The sequence below is a fragment of the Panthera tigris genome, chromosome C1 (genome assembly GCF_018350195.1).
Source record: "Panthera tigris isolate Pti1 chromosome C1, P.tigris_Pti1_mat1.1, whole genome shotgun sequence".
NCBI lineage: Eukaryota > Metazoa > Chordata > Mammalia > Carnivora > Felidae > Panthera > Panthera tigris.
This window is the reverse complement of record NC_056667.1, coordinates 117553565-117569467: the sequence shown is the minus strand read 5'-3', so window position 1 is coordinate 117569467 and position 15903 is coordinate 117553565. Positions and strand designations below refer to the sequence as shown.

General features: G+C 48.8%; 1 long non-coding RNA gene across 1 annotated transcript; it reads right to left on the bottom strand.

Annotated features, from left to right (window-relative positions):
- Positions 1–12198: 12198 nt before the first annotated feature.
- Positions 12199–13589, bottom strand: LOC122241309. Its single transcript, XR_006221373.1, has 2 exons — positions 13450–13589; positions 12199–12663 (listed from the first exon to the last, which is right to left on the bottom strand). It is a non-coding gene; the product is annotated as an uncharacterized LOC122241309 (long non-coding RNA).
- Between the last annotated feature and the right edge of the window lie 2314 nt (positions 13590–15903).

Below are 15903 nucleotides of genomic sequence, written 5' to 3'. Positions count from 1 at the left end.
TGTCTTCAGGGACACCTGGGTGGCTCAGTCAGTTAAGCGTCCGACTTCGGCTCAGGTCATGATCTCATGGTCCATGAGTTCGAGCCCCGCGTCGGGCTCTGTGCTGATAGCTCAGAGCCTGGAGCCTGCTTCGGATTCTGTGTCTCCCTCTCTCTCTGCCCCGCCCCTGCTCTCTCTCTCTCTCTCTCTCTCTCTCAAAAATGGATAAACATTTTTAAAAATTTAAGAAAAAAAGAATACTGTCTTCAAGGGATATTTAATGGCATGGGATAATGCTCATAGTATGCTAATTCTTCTCCATTTGTCCTTCCAGAATCATTTTCTGCCCTGCCCTGCTCTGCTCCCCAAGAAATGGAGCCCAGTGCATTCCTTCATCCCTATTCCCTTGCCCTCTGGCTATGAGTTGGGTTCAGCCAATGGGAGACACCAGCAGGAGACGGAAGGGCAAGAGAGATAGTCTGAGATATGCCTTCTCAGTCTCCCAGGACTACAGTCCCTGCTGGGCCACCCCCTCTAAGCGTGCAGCCCTCTCTGGGTTCTGTTACCATCATTTTCTCCCCTTGCCCTTTTGGCTCTGGTGGCGGTAACAGCTTCATGCCAGGGCCGGCTCCCAGGTGCCTCGGCAGCTTTTGTTGGTTCCCTCAAACTTATCTGCATCTCTGTAAATCATCCTTCATCAAATCGCTCTTCATTTGAACCATCCGAGTGAATGCTGTTTCCTGCCAGGATTCTGACTAATGCATGCGTCAAGTGAAAAGAGAAGAATACAAAGCTTTGTGTATATATATTTAAAAAAAAAAAAAAAGGCCCAGTGCTTTATCCTCCTGATTTCACTGAACACTCACAGCAATGCGGCGGAATGCAGTGGAGAGATGCATTGACACCAGATTCAAATTTAGAAAGCATTTGAAGGAATGTTCTAATAACGTCTTTATGGAAGGGGACGAAGGCTGACAAAGGAAAATTGCAAAGGGCCCTCTAGATATTTATTTCTTTGAAACATTTCCATAAGCTACTACCAGATTGTATTTTAAAAAAAATTTTTTAACGTTGATTTATTTTTGAGACAGAGAGAGACAGAGCATGAACGGGGGAGGATCAGAGAGAGAGGGAGACACAGAATCTGAAATAGGCTCCAGGCTCAGCGCTGTCAGCACAGAGCCCGACGTGGGGCTCGAACTCACGGACCACGAGATTATGACCTGAGCCAAAGTCGGACGCTTGACCGACTGAGCCACCCAGACGCCCCCAAGATGGTATTTTTTAAATGCATAATAGGGGTGTCTGAGTGGCTCAGTCTGTCAAGCGTCCAACTTCGGCTCAGGTCATGACCTCACGGTTTGTGGGTTCGAGCCCTGCATCGGGCTCTTTGCTGACAGCTCAGAATCTAAACATTCTGTGTCTCCCTCTCTCTCTCTGCCCCTCCCCTGCTTGCACTCTGTCTCTCTCTCTCTCAAAAATAAATAAACGTTAAAAAAAAATTATAAATGCAGAGTAGTGGACCTCCTTTAAGAACATGCTTCTGAGAAGGAGAGAGGGAGGAGGAGGAACAGGAGGTGGGACGGGAGGGGGAGGCAAAGGCAGCTGCTTGATAAAGTAGGCCACATGCACTCCGATGACCTGATTTTTCCCTCCATAGCCAAACACAACTTAGAAGAGGAGGAGCTGACTTACGTTCTTAGACTCCCAGCTCTATACTGTGGGGCCTCAGGGTTTTGTGTTTTGTTTTTTTGTGGGGTTTTTTTTTTTGTCTGTAAAATGATTATATGAAAACCTATCTTAGGAGCTGTTGTGATGACTGATGAGTCAGTATATGTAACATGTCTGGCTCTGTGCCCAGGTCGTCATAGGAACTGAACACGTGTGAATCCCCGTTTTATCCCTTCAACCATGTCTAGAGTGGGTTGCTACTGTTATGTCTGCACGGTGAAGAAGAAATGGGGTGTGAGACACAACAGCTTTGTATTGTTATCCGGTGCCTGGCACATAGCAGTGGCTCTTAATAAGTAGTTGACAAATCAGTGAATGAACAAATGAACGTTCTGCCCAGATCTACCCTCCCCACGCTGGGTCCTGGGAAGACTCTTCACGGCCTCCTGTCTTTCACCGAAGGATCTTAATTCCCTATCCCAGCATATTCGTTATTTATTGCTGTGTAAGAAATTCCCACAAACTTAGTGGGCTAAAACTGTACACATTGGTTATCTCAGAGTTTCTGGGCATAGACTAGCTGGGTCGGCTGCTCGGGGACTCACTGGTTGTCCCTGAGAAGCTGGTGGGCTGCATTCTTATCTGGAGGCTTGACTGGGGCTGGCCTCAGAGCCTGGGAATATGCTGTTGCCCACCCTGGAGATCTCACAGACTCTTTCAGGTTGCGGGCAGGATTTGTCTCCTTAAATGGAGGACTTAGATCCTCTTTTTCTGGTTGGCTTTCAAAAAGAGCCCTTCTCAGCTCCTGGAGGCTGCCCACAGTTCCTTGCCAAGCGTCCGTCTCCCTGTAGGGCAGCTTCCTTCGGGGAAGTCTGCATGAAAGACTCTCTCCCAATCCACTCTACTCAGAGCCACATGCATGTGTACATGTGTGATCACCTTTGCCATATAACGTAACTGTCAAAGGAGGGACTCCACCTCCGTTAGAAGCAAGTCCCAGGTTCCCCCCCCCCCCCCGCCACACTCACTGGGAGAAGGTGGGGATTGTACAAGGTGTGATTCATCGGGGGTCACCTTAGGGTATTTGTACCACACCTATGCTCTCAGAGTCCTGTTATCTGTTGGGCAAGAAGCAAATGTATATTTTCCACACATATACACTATTTGCATTTGTCCCAGAACGTTCAGGAAATAATTCCTTATCCCCAGATCATTGTGATGGCAACAGGTATCCTGGCATGTTTGCTGCTGGTTTCCTTTGAAGCAATGGAAGAGGTTGCCTTACATCTACAAGCCTTTACACTCTTCAGATTCACTACTCAGGTGGCCATTCACTTGTCCACATCGATTCAGCCATTTATCGGCATCCACAGGGTACGGCAAAGGTGATGGACTGTCAGCCCTTGATAACGTGACATTATGTGGCCCTTAATGGCATATATTTTTTGAGCATCTGCTGTCTGTCCAGCACTCTCCACAGAGATCATGCCACTAGTCTCTGCCTTGGTAACCAGTTTATTCACTTTCCTGGAGTAAGAGCATATTTCTTTGCTTTGAGTCAAGGTATGTCATCAATGGCAAGTCACACAAAACCACTGGTGACTTAAAGAAGTAAGAGATTTCTTTTATTCGGCTACCAAGAGGCCCAGGGCTAGGCAGTCCAGGGCTGGTGCAGCTGTTCCTCCAGCATCTAACTTTTGTCCTCATGGTCACAAAACTGTTGCTGCATCTCCAGGCATTGCATCCACATCTCACACAAGAAGAGGCAGGCAGAGCAAAGAGACTTGTTTTGTGGCAGTTTTTTTATTCCAGAAAGGTCACCCTCCCCAAGGACTTCCACGTGCATCATATTGGCCAGAACTTAATCACATGACTAGCAGTAACTCCAAGACTAGAGAAATAAATTTGGAGGCACACTGCCAGCAAGAACAAAATCAAGGTTCTGTTAGTGGAAAGATGAGGAAGGTATTTGGGGTAGGTCACCAGCTGGGCTCCTGTGGGGTCTTAGGCCAAATCGTGGTCTCTCAAAGCTGATGGTTTTGCAGTGACAGCAGCTGATTCTGGATCTTTATCAACAGGCGTGGTTTATTTGCCAGAAAGGCATTGTCTAAGCAACAAGAAGCTGCCTTAAAATGGAACTAATGACTCTTCTTCCCTGAGAGGCCTGCTGTCCAGAGCTCGGGTAGAAGGGCAAGCTGTCTTCAAGGCAAGCCTCGATGAGATGAGATGAGATGTCATCTTGCAAACAGTGTTTTAGGGTAGAGGTCTCTTTTCCTTCTGTTTTTAAAAGCGTGCACCGGGGCGCCTGGGTGGCTCAGTCAGTTGAGCATCCGACTGCGGCTCAGGTCACGAGCTTGCCGTTCGTGAGTTCGAGCCCCATGTCGGGCTCTGTGCTGACCGCTCGGAGCCTGGAGCCTGCTTCGGATTCTGTGTCTCCCTCTCTCTCTGCCCCTCCCCTGCTTGTGCTCTGTCTCTCTCTCTCTCTCTCTCTCAAAACTAAAATTAAAAAAATAAGTAAATAGAAGCGTGCACAAATGTAGACAGGATAATGTACAGGCCCTGAACCTATCTGCCCCCCTCAGATCCGTGACCCTTCTGCTTCTCTTCTCTGTGTTGCAGGGGGCTGAGCCCCCAATGGGTTCATTGTGATAGTACAGTGGGCATGACTGAGAGGGTGCACCAGCAGGAGACTGGAGGGTGGTGGAAAGGAGAAGCAGGGTTTTCCTCTCTCTTTCTACCTCCGAGAGTGTCCCCACAGCGGGTAAGGCTCCCCCGGGGCTCCAGTGCCCTCTCCCCACTACCCCACTAAAGGCAGGCTGTTGTTTCTACTTTGCTAAGTGACCCCACTCTTTTGTGTGTGTGTGTGTGCTAAGTGGCTCTGGTGATTGCCCCTCCAACGCAGGCTGGCGGTGGCTGACACTAATCTCCGGGTTGTCAGCTGGGCTCCCCAGCCTCCCATCTCCTGTGGAACCAATAGTCCGCCTCAAGCCTCTGTGCTTTACACGCTCAGGTGCTGTTTGCCTCCTGGTTAGAGCACAGCTTATAGAAGCTATACGGTAAACTACCAACACCCATCACTTACATTTCACAATGGTTACCATTCTGCCATACTTACCTCACCTATTTTTATTTTTCTGGGGGGGAAGAAAACCTCCCAGACATCTTGATGTTGCTGAAAGATCTCAGTATGTGTCTCAAAAAAAAAATTGGGGGCATAACAAGCATATTGAAGTTGTTCCCACCTGTGTGCACACATTAACATACCTAACAAAATGAGCAAAAGTTCCTTATGGTCATCTAACACCCAATTCATATTCAAATTTTCCCAGTTGTTCCAAAGATGTCTGTTTTACAGTTGGTTTGTTCGAATTAGGATTTAAACAAGCTCCACATGTGGCATTTGGTAGGCATGTTTCCCAGGGGTCTTCTTTTTTTCTGAGTGTCTCATTTTTTATTTATTTATTTAATTTTTGATGTGTATTTATTCTTGAGGGAGAGAGAGAGAGAGATACAGAGCATGAGTGGGGGAGGGACAGAGAGAGAGGGAGACACAGGATCCAAAGCAGGCTTCAGGCTCTGAGCTGTCAGCACAGAGCCCGAGGCGGGGCTCAAACTCACGGACCGCAAGACCATGACCTGAGCCGAGTCGGACGCTTAACAGACTGAGCCACCCGGGCGCCCCTCTGAGTGCCTTGTCATCTTGAACAGTCCTCACACAAAGTGTCTCATATGAGTGTGCATGATCGCTCACAGTGCACACACGCATGCACACACACACACACACTCATGATGGCTAGCCACGGCTGCACTGAGTCCCTCCCAGCTGGCTTGTGCCCACTTTCACAGAGCCCCCTACACAAACTGCTTCTTCAGCGTTGGTCCACGCCTCTTCTCTTCCAGGCACAGACCCTCTCTTCCCTCCTCTGGACCACCCCAGACTCGGAGTCACTATGACTCAGCTTGGTACTTAACTCTTCTTAATGGTTTCTACGTTTGTTTGTTTAGTTTCCCTAACAGCGTGTAAAGCCACATGGAGGCAATACCTAAGCTCTTAATGACTTTCAACTACACAGGGATCTTAGAGGTCACCTCATCTGAGTCTTGGTTTTTCTTTTTTTTATAGCTTTACAAGTTGCATAAGTAGCATGTCACCACCCATTTCACAGATGAGGAAACTGAGGCCCAGGGAAGCTAAATAACTTATGCGAGGACATACAGCAACTTAGCAGACAGGCATCCACTGGTGGTGGATTTTCCACTGGCCCATACACCTTGCCTTTCCATTTTCCTATGGTATCTAACACTGTGTATAAAACACAGAAATTGCCGGGCACCTGGGTGGCTCAGTCAGTTAAGTGCCCGACTTCGGCTCAGGTCATGATCTCGAGGTTTGTGGGTTTAAGCCCCATGCCGGGCTCTGTGCAGAGGGCTAGGAGCCTGGAGCCTGCTTCGGATTCTGTGTCTCCCTCTCACTCTTCCCCTCCCCTGCTCATGCTCTGTCTCTCTCTCTCTCACAAATTAAATAAACATTAAAAAAAAAACAACAACATAGAAAATGCTCGCTAAATGGCTGTTGCCTAACATCTATCACAGCTCTGGATCTGATTTTTAACTACTTGAGGTGAGTGTAGTTGTGGCCATTTAGAAATGGCCATTTTTGAAAGCAAATGGTCGGCTAAAAATCCCACCCCATACCGCAATCCCTTTGAATTTTCAGGGAGTGTTTGATCCACTGGGTGCTGGTAATTGGTAATTAATGGCTAATACAGTCAGCCAGCTAATCTTAGGGAAAGCGGTCCCCAAAAGAAAATGTCAAAATATACTATACCTGTAAACTCATGGAGAGAGAGGCAGATTGGTGATTGTTGGGGGGGAGGGGGCAGGTGGTGAGAACAAGGAATGGGGAGTAGCTAGTGGGCATGGGGCTTTATTTTGGGGTGGTGAAAATGTTTGGAAACCAGATCAATACGGTGGTTGCACAACGTGGTGAGTGTACTGGTCACTTGTAAAATGGTCAATGTTACGTTATGTGAATATCACTGCAATAAAACTAAATATACTACACTTAGCAGGATTAAACGTCACAACTCGGCCCTGCCAGCCCCAGCCACCCCTGAGCCTTCCCACCACCTCAGACCGTGTAAATGGAAGACAGGGTTCAAGTCGCAGGCAGCACCGTGCTGGGGAATGTTTCGGCTCTCCCCTCATTAATCAAGGGAGGCACTGCGAGAGAATTACCCTTTGAGATTGGGGCTGCCCACGAGAAGCATATTCTTGGGTGCGAGAGAGGCTTTGGGACAAGATGGAGAGGCCACAGTGGCTTGTGTGCCCAAGTGGGGCCCATGAGTTTTGTGGGGCAGTGGGTTCCTTGGGCTGTCCCACCAGCACTTCCCCCTAAGAAAGCCAACCCCAGGCAAAGGGACTCGGCTGTCAGCGAGCTGAGGAGAGGCAGAAGGAGGGGCCCACAGTTATTCCTCTTGAGAGATGGGTTTTGGACACCGCCATCCTGAAAACAGCAATAGAGAACCCACAAAACCCACAAAAGAAGAGGTTGCACTTGGCGCCCAGTGAAGCGAAAAGACTCTTATCCTTGCCCCCACCCCTTCTCCAAGTCCTCAAGGCAGGGGACTGAGGAGGGGTATGAAGGGCAGCCCCCCACTCCCAACCCCTGCACTCCCAGGCTCCTGGCAACAGACAGGCTGGTCCTGGGAGAAGGGCAGGCAGCGAGCATTACATCAGATTCACTATTTAAGATTTTAAAAAGGAACTAGACTGGAACTAGACTGGACAGGAGGATATTTTTAATACCTGAAAGCAACCAAAAAGCTACGAATATGAGATCAAGCCCAAGATTTTACCAAGGATTATGAAAGGAGGTTTGATAGAAACTTTTAAAAGATTTGGAGAAAAAAATAAAACCATTTCATGTTTCTGCCCCCATGGAGTTCAAACTGTGAAGTACGTGGCTTCATCCGAGTCCCTGTTTTCTCATCTGTAAGGTGAGGATAATAATACGCCCTCGTGCTGGGAGGTTGCAAATGTTCAATGGAGTAATATTCATAAAGCACCTGGCACACAGACAGTCAATAAAATGTGGAACGAAACAGCAGCTTTCTGAAAGCAAGCAGCTCTTCTGGGCAGAAACACGCATATCCCGGGGATATTGATGCTCCTGAACAAGCCTTAGATTTTCTCATCCCCTGGGATTTGAAATATGGATAGGCTTTTTTTTTTTTTTTTTTTTTTTCCTGTGGGCAGCCTCCTGCACTAATTGAAAAGCTGCACAGAGGAAAAGACCGTGTGAGGACACAGAGGAAAGGAGGCCATCTGCAAGCCAGGGAGGGGCCTCAGGAGACACCAACGCTGTTGACACTTTGATCTTGGACTTCCAGCTTCCAGAACTACCAGAAGATAAATTTCTGTTGTGTAAGCCACCGATCTGTGATATTTTGTTATGGTCGCCCAAGCTGACCAACAGAGTCATAGACTCGTTTGTCCAATGGGATGCAGACAACAGTGACAGAGTGACAGCCACCAGTCAAGCCCTTAAGAGGCATCACACACTTTTGCTCATGCTCTTGTGCTCCTGACATTCGCCATAAGAAGAACTGGCCCTGGATACCCACCGGCCCAAGGAGAAGAGAAATGTGGAGCACCCATCAACCCGACCAGCAGTTATCAGCCCTGAGTTCAGAGCCCAGAGTCCACACCTGGGTCCAGCCTGGTCCAGACACCTTACAGCCAACCACAGGTCCATCAGAAAGAAGTGTACCCTTGCAGGGCACCTGGGGGGCTCAGTCGGTTAAGCGCCCGACTCTTGGTTTTGGCTCAGGTCATGATCTCACGGTTTCATGAGTTTGAGCCCCGCGTCAGGCTCTGTGCCGACAGCGTGGAGCCTACTTGGGATTCTTTCTCTCTCTCCCTCTCTTTCTCTGTCCCTCCCCCACTCACATGCTCTCTCTCTCTCAAAACAAATAAATAAACTTAAGAAAAAAATAAGAAGTACATGCTGCTCTACACAACTCAGGTCTAATGAAGAAGCTAACAAAGAAACTCCCTTGTGGATCAGCTGTGAGAATAAAGTGCATAATATATGAAAAGCCCGTGCAAAGGTAAGACATTAATATTATTTTGTAGCAAAGAGATCAAGCCTCACGCAGTCAAACCGGGGAGGTCACCAGTGGCATCCTTTGTACGGTGGCTACAGAATGAGTGTTCACTGAGAAGGAGGATGACAGTGAGGAATCTGGATTATCAATGATGTTTAAAACCAATAGTGGTCTTATTCTGAGTTATGTGATGGGCCAACGGTCATCAAAGTGCAGTCACAGTTTGTGCTCCAGGTGTGGCCTAGGTCCTAGAACAAGCTGGTTCCTCTGCTACTCACTTGACATCCCCTGACCATTTTATTTCCATGCCTTTCCCCTTCCCTCAACCTGCTTCCCAATTTTGGCACTGAAGAATATTATATCTCATTTAATTTTTTTTTAACGTTTATTTATTTTTGAGACAGAGAGAGACAGAGCATGAACGGGGGAGGGGCAGAGAGAGAGGGAGACACAGAATCAGAAGCAGGCTCCAGGCTCTGAGCTGTCAGCCCAGAGCCCGATGCGGGGCTCGAACTCACGGACCGTGAGATCGTGACCTGAGTTGAAGTCGGACGCTCAACCGACTGAGCCACCCAGGCGCCCCTCATTTAATTTTTTAAATCCTCACCACTCTACTGCGAGATGGATATATTCGCCCTCATTTTACAGATGAGGGATCTGAGGATCAGAGAACTAATTTGCTAACATGCAGTTGAGTTGGATTTGGGAACCAGATTTATTGGACTCCCAAATGTGTATGGCATGCTCTCTCTCTCTCTCAAAAATAGATAAACGTTAAAAAAAGACCATGATGAACAGATACTACTGGAATCAGCAAGAAAGCAAGAGGTAGTTAATTGGATATGTGCCTAAAATGTAGGTACGCAAATCTCGTAAGGATATGTGTAATAAGTTAACATTTATATAAAGTCTAAAAGCACACACATATATGACCAAAGCATGAAGATTTTCCTAGAAATACCAGACACCAAATTGAAGATAGAGATTTTTTCTGGGGGGGAAATTTGGAAAGAAAAAAAAAAGAAGTTCCTAGACATAAAGGTAGCATTTCATTTCATAAGCCAGATGGCTCATTATATTATCCCCCATATATTTTTGTAGGGTTTAAATATTTTATTCAAAAAATGCACACTGATCCATCAAGAAGCCCACCCTCCTTCCACGCTGGGGCAGGCCTGCCACCAGATGGTTTCTTTCTTTCTTTCTTTCTTTCTTTCTTTCTTTTTTTTAATTTTTCTTTTTTTGAGAGATAGAGCAAGTGGGGGAGGGGCAGAGAAACGGAGGGAGAGAATCCCAAGCGGGCTCCGTGCTGTGAGCACAGAGCTCAATGTGGGGCTCGATCCCACAAACCGTGAGATCATGACCTGAGCCGAGATCAAGAGCCGGACGCTTAACCGACTGAGCCACCCAGGCGCCCCCAGACCGTTTCTATTTTCTGTGAACCGGCTTCTCTCTTAGCCTGGAGGCATGACTGAGTCTGGTGCTTTTGTGAACATCAGGTAGCTGAGGATGTTTGAGCCCAAGGTATGGTGGGGGCCAGGCTGCGGGATGTGCCGACCAGATAGATCATGGAGGGTGTTGGGTGCCATACTGGAGAACTTGAGCTTCATGCGGAGAGGGGAGTACTTGGGATGGACCAGAGCTCAGCAACGGGAGACAGGTGACTTTGGAAGCACACAAGAGACAGCGAGAGGGGGTCTGCAGAGGCAAGCGGGGTTGGCAAGGGACACGGGGGCAAATCCAGCCCTGACGCTGGTCTGCTGTAGGACAGTAGTCAGTTCCAGCTGGAGGTGGAGTTTCCCTGGGTAAAAATGGAAGCAGCCAGCGACTGCTATTTATAAAAATAACTACAAAGACTCGACAACCCGGAGAGAACGCTGAAAAAGTAAATTGAGGGCTGTTGGGAAAGTGCTCAGTGCTTCTCATCTTCAAAGCATTGCTGAGCCATGAGGTCACACATCCTCCTTCCAGAGCCCTGACAGAAATACAGGGAAGAAGGAAGGTGGGGACAAAGTGTGGGTGATTTCCCCAAAGGAGCAAAACTGGCATCTGAGTGTTTTGTCACGGGACGCCACTTGAACATTCACTTCTTCAATCTGCTTCTCCACCCTGTTCCTCAGACCCAGCCTGCTTAGGGGCTCGGACGTGCAGCGGCAAAGGTTGGGGCAGCCAGGGGACAGGCAGAGCTGAGCAAACCGTGCCAACAGCTGGGTGGGTCACTGCAAGCTGCTAAGATTCAGGTCCAGGTGATAAAGGCAAACCCAGGCTGCTGGTCAAGGGTCGTGCTGGACGAGGGTCCAGGTAGGGCCCTGGCTGAGGCCCCGGGGATTTAACTGCGAGGTGGGCACAGGCAAGAGCCAAGGTGCCAGCTTCGGGCAGGAGGAAAGTTTGAACCCAGAGAAGGTAATAGGGAGTGAATGCGGGCAGAGAGAAGATAGGAGTGTGTACCTCCCGACATTTGAATGAGAGCTAACCTGCACCGGGAGGCCAGGAGCCAGTCCCCTTTCCCTCCATTGTTGTAAATTCTACAAGCCTAAAGTGTGGAGTTTTCACTCTTCCATGGAGGAGGAAACCAAGAGTGAGGGTCTCACACGGTGGCAGTGATAGGATTTGAACCCAGACCCCTTTACACTAATCCCCTTGCTCCAGGCAAACTCCCAGTCACTCTTCCAATTTCTGTTCAAGGGCCCCTCCTCCGGCAGCCTTCCTGGACTTACCCCAGAGCGAAAGAGCAGCGCAGAGCTAACTCCTTTGAGACGGCCCATTGAGCTGAGTTCAAAGGGCTCGTTGCTTGTCATCTCGGCCTGGACTGCACACCCTTGAGGGGTAGACTCTTGGCTTCCTCTTTGCTGTCTCCCACCCCTGGCGGCACCAGCTTCGCCTGCTCCCCTGTGACTTAGGCTTGCCCTAGGTCTTCTGTGGGGTGGCCTCTAACTGGCAAAGCCTTGGGGCGCCTGGGTGGCTCAGTAGGTTAAGCGTCCGACTTTGGCTCAGGTGACGATCTCATGGTTGGTGGGTTTGAACCCCGCATTGGGCTCTCTGCTGAAAGCTCAGAGCCTGGAACCCCCTTCAGATTCTGTGTCTCCCTCTCTCTCTCTTCCCCTCCTCCACTCGCGCTCTCTCTCTGTCTGTCAAAACTAAATAAATGTCAAAAAGAAAAAATTAACTGGCAAAGACTTTCCCTGTGTCTTAGGTCAGATTCCCAAAAGGGAGAAACTTGCAAGCAGGTCAAAAGCCACAGCCCAGGGCCAAAGGGGTAGGGTGACCCTACTGGACTAGGAGGCACTATCCCTGTGGGCAGGACAAGCCCCTGATGATCCAGAACAAAGACAGTAGGGACTGAGCATCTCAGTCTCAGTGCCGGGGACTCATCCACGAACAAAACAGATCGTGGTGCATACGTTGCTATGGGAAGACAGACCACACATAAACAAACCTGTAAGGTGATTTCCAAGACTGGTCTATTCTGTGAAGGTAGTAAAAGGGGAAGGTGCTGGGGCTGCCTGTGGAGTCATTTTAGCCAAGGTGGGCAGAGAACGAGATTAGCATGTCCCGGGGGGAACTTCCACACTCAGAATGATGCTTCCGGGGGGCCACTCCAACCTGCTGAATATCCAAGTCCCGCACAGCTCAGAGATGGTGACAACAGTCTCTGCTCCATGAAGAAACATACCCAGACCAAAAGCATTGCTTCAGTTTCATGGTTCAGCATATTTTCTCCAGCCTCCATGGGGAAAGATTATTTCATTGCCTTCAACAGAAGGCGTATTTGTATGTGTACATATGCTTGAGAGAAATTTACTGAAAAGATGTGGGTACGAGACCAGCTGGCAACACTTTCCAAGCCAGGATTCTCTTTCTGCAATCTGCCCAAGAGTTCTTGTTTGCAACGCTCGAAACCTAGCTGGGGAAGAATGCGGTGTAAGGAATACACGGGGGCAAATTCACACCTACACTGGAGGCCCCGCTTCCCCCAAAAGGAAGGGAGGCTCTGCCCTTGAAGGGAGGCAATAAAGACTTTTCAGGGAAACGTAAGGGTCTTGGACCGTTCTGTCTGGTCCAGAGCATAGATTTCACATGCGGAAGTGGGAGAGGGAAACGAGGGAAATGCAGTTATCCAGGGGTGTCTCCTACAGCTTCCTTTTAAAAGGCCTTTTTCTAGGGTCTTAACTGTGCCTGCTCAGTGGATAGAATTCCTACCACTTTCTCAAAGTGATTCTTTCCCCAGACTTTAAAATTGCACTGATCTTCCAATATGTCAGGTACAGCAGTGCTTAAGAGAATGGAGGTGGTCGGGGCACCCGGCTGGCTCAGTCTGCAGAGCCTGCAAATCCCAATCTCAGAGTCGTAAATTCAAGCCCCACGTTGGGCATGGAGCCTACTTGAAAAAAAAGAGAAAGAGACATGGGGCACCTGGGTGGCTCAGTCGGTTAAGCGTCTGACTTCGGCTCAGGTCATGATCTCATGGTTCGTGGGTTCAATCCCTGAATCAGGCTTGGTGCCCTCAGCACGGAGTCTGCTTGGGATTCTCTGTCTCCCTCTCTCTCTGCCCCTCCCACCCCCCCAAAAGTAAACATTTCGAAAAAGAGAGAGAGAATGGAGGTGGTGAAAAAATTGCAAATTGCAAAAATGTAAAATCACCGAGAGGCCATCAGAATATTTACCGATCCCTCCCCCCACCCCATGCTACCTTTCTTTTCCTCCTTCCTTACTGCATGTTTCTCTTTATGGCTAGTATGAGGAGCTCTTAAAAAAAAAGCACCCTGGGCAAAAAGCGTGCCCAGGGACAAGATAAACTGGGACCCCGGGCCAGAGAAAGAAGGATAAAGATAATGATGTGGGCAGAATAGTGACAACATGCCCGCATCCTAACACCCAGAACCGTGAGTACATTAGGTTGCCTAGCAAAGGGGAAGTAAGGTCACAATCAGTTGACCTTAACATAGGGGGATTATGCAGGAGGAACCACTGGAATCCCAGTAGTCCTTGCAAGTGGAGAAGGGAGGCCAGGGTGTAGCAATGAAGGAAGGACTCTACCCATCCTTGCTGGTTTTGAAGATGGAGAGAGGCTCTATCAGCCAGAACAAAACGGGGCCTAGGGAAGTTGGAAAAGGCAAGAAATGGGTTCTCCCTTCATGGTATCTAGAATACACCCTGCTCTTCACCCGGTGAGACCCGTATGGGGCTTCCAACCTGCAGAACTGGACGATAACAAATTTGTGTTGTTTAAGCTGCCGAGTTTTTGTTACAGTGGCAGTAGGAAATTAACACACAGGGACGTAAAGCAAAAAATTGAAAACAAGACCCAGAGGAGGTATGAAACAGTAAGCTGGAGAACAAGAAGGCACTTCCGGGGCCCGCAAGACACAGGACAAGGTGAATAGGGCTCTTTATGGGACACCATGGATCTCAGGGCGAGGAGGCATAACTCGGCTCCCCTTGCTGGCCAGTCTCGTATTCAAGACTGTCTACCCAATGTGTGCAGCCCAGTGCAAAGTGAAAAATACGGGGCCTTTTGTTTACATTTATGAAGGGTTTTGAGACAAAGACAGGGCTCTTCTGAACCTGGAACCCTTGTGACTCTACAGATCACATGCCCATCAAGACCCTGCTGCTCATAATTGGGGGGGGGGGGGGCGGGTGGGAGCACTCTGTCACCTCCCTGAAGTAGTTCTGAGTTATTCAGGAGCATTTACTTGAGCCCGAACTGGTGATATTCCTTTTGTCTGGAACCTCTCTCAGTTCCCCCATTGCTGACCTTTGCCCCTGACGTGAGATTTTAAAAAGGACGGTGTGCCTGATACATATTACTAGAAGCCTCTTTTTGTGCTCCTGCCTGGTTGGCTGGCTAAATCTCAGTATTTCCTTCTGCTGTTGCTAGGGACCCTTCAGCACCAGCAAGGGACGGGGGGTGTCCCACACGAGTCTGAGAGAGCACAAATTGTAAGCAAGAGTCATAAGCAGAATTTTTATCTCAAATCAGAGCAGAAGGACTAAACTGTACAGTCCTTACAATGCCCGTGTTTCTGGAGTTTAGAATCCCAGTTTATGTTCCTTCTGGCAAAACATATATTTCTGCAGAACCGACATCCCTTGCAAAATATAGTTCCTGTAATCAGTTAGGTGGATGGAGATTTAAAAAAAAAGGTTTTTTTGAATGTGTATTTATTTTTGTAGGATAGAGCGACAGAGTGTGAGCAGGGGAGGAGCAGAGAGAAAGGGAGACACAGAATCCAAAGCAGGTTCCAGGCTCTGAGCTGTCAGCACAGAGCTCAATGCGGGGCTTAAACTCACAAACCGTGAGATCATGACCTGAGGCGAGTGGAAGTCAGACACTTAACTGACTGAGCCACCCAGGCACCCCAGGTGAATGTAGATTTTAAGTTGTTACCACCAGCCTCCCATTCATGTGGGTGAGGGATTTTAGCCACATGTGGCACCACACTCCCCACCTCCGTGGACTCCCCCCATCCCCCTCCCTGCCCCCACTGGCCCTGAGATGAGCAATCTAACCAGGGACCAGGGCTTTGTTCCCCATCTGCTGGCCTCAGGTGAGGTGGAGTCAACAGGACAGGTCACCTAGGGCCTTTGGCTTCCATGTTTTTCATGGAGGCTAAGGTTTTCTTACCAATTCCCCAAAGTCTCCGGAGAATTCTTTGCTATTATCAAAGGAATGGGGGGCACATTTCAAAGGAATTGCTCTCTCACTCCCCACTTTCACGCTGTCCTTGCCACAAGGACAAGTCAGCATCCAAGATGTCTTGGGCCTTTGTTTGCTGTCTGAGCCCCACAAAGGGTACAGGAAAACAGATTGTGAAGGGGAAAGGAAGGTGCTACAGACTGAATGTATCCCCCCAAAATCCACATGCTGACACCTAATCCCCAGTATGATGGTATTAAATGGGGTGGGGGGGGGGCTTTGGGAGTGATTAAGTCATGAGGGTAGAGCCCTCAGGCATGGGATTAGTGCCCTTATAAAAGGGACCCCGTAGAGCTACTTTGCCCCTTCCGTCACGTGAGGACACAAGGAGAAGACCGCCATTTGTGACTCAGGAAGCAAGCTTTCATTAGACACAAAATCTGCCAGTGCCTTGATCTTGGACTTCGAGCCTCCAGAACTGTCAGGAATAGATGTCAGTTGTTT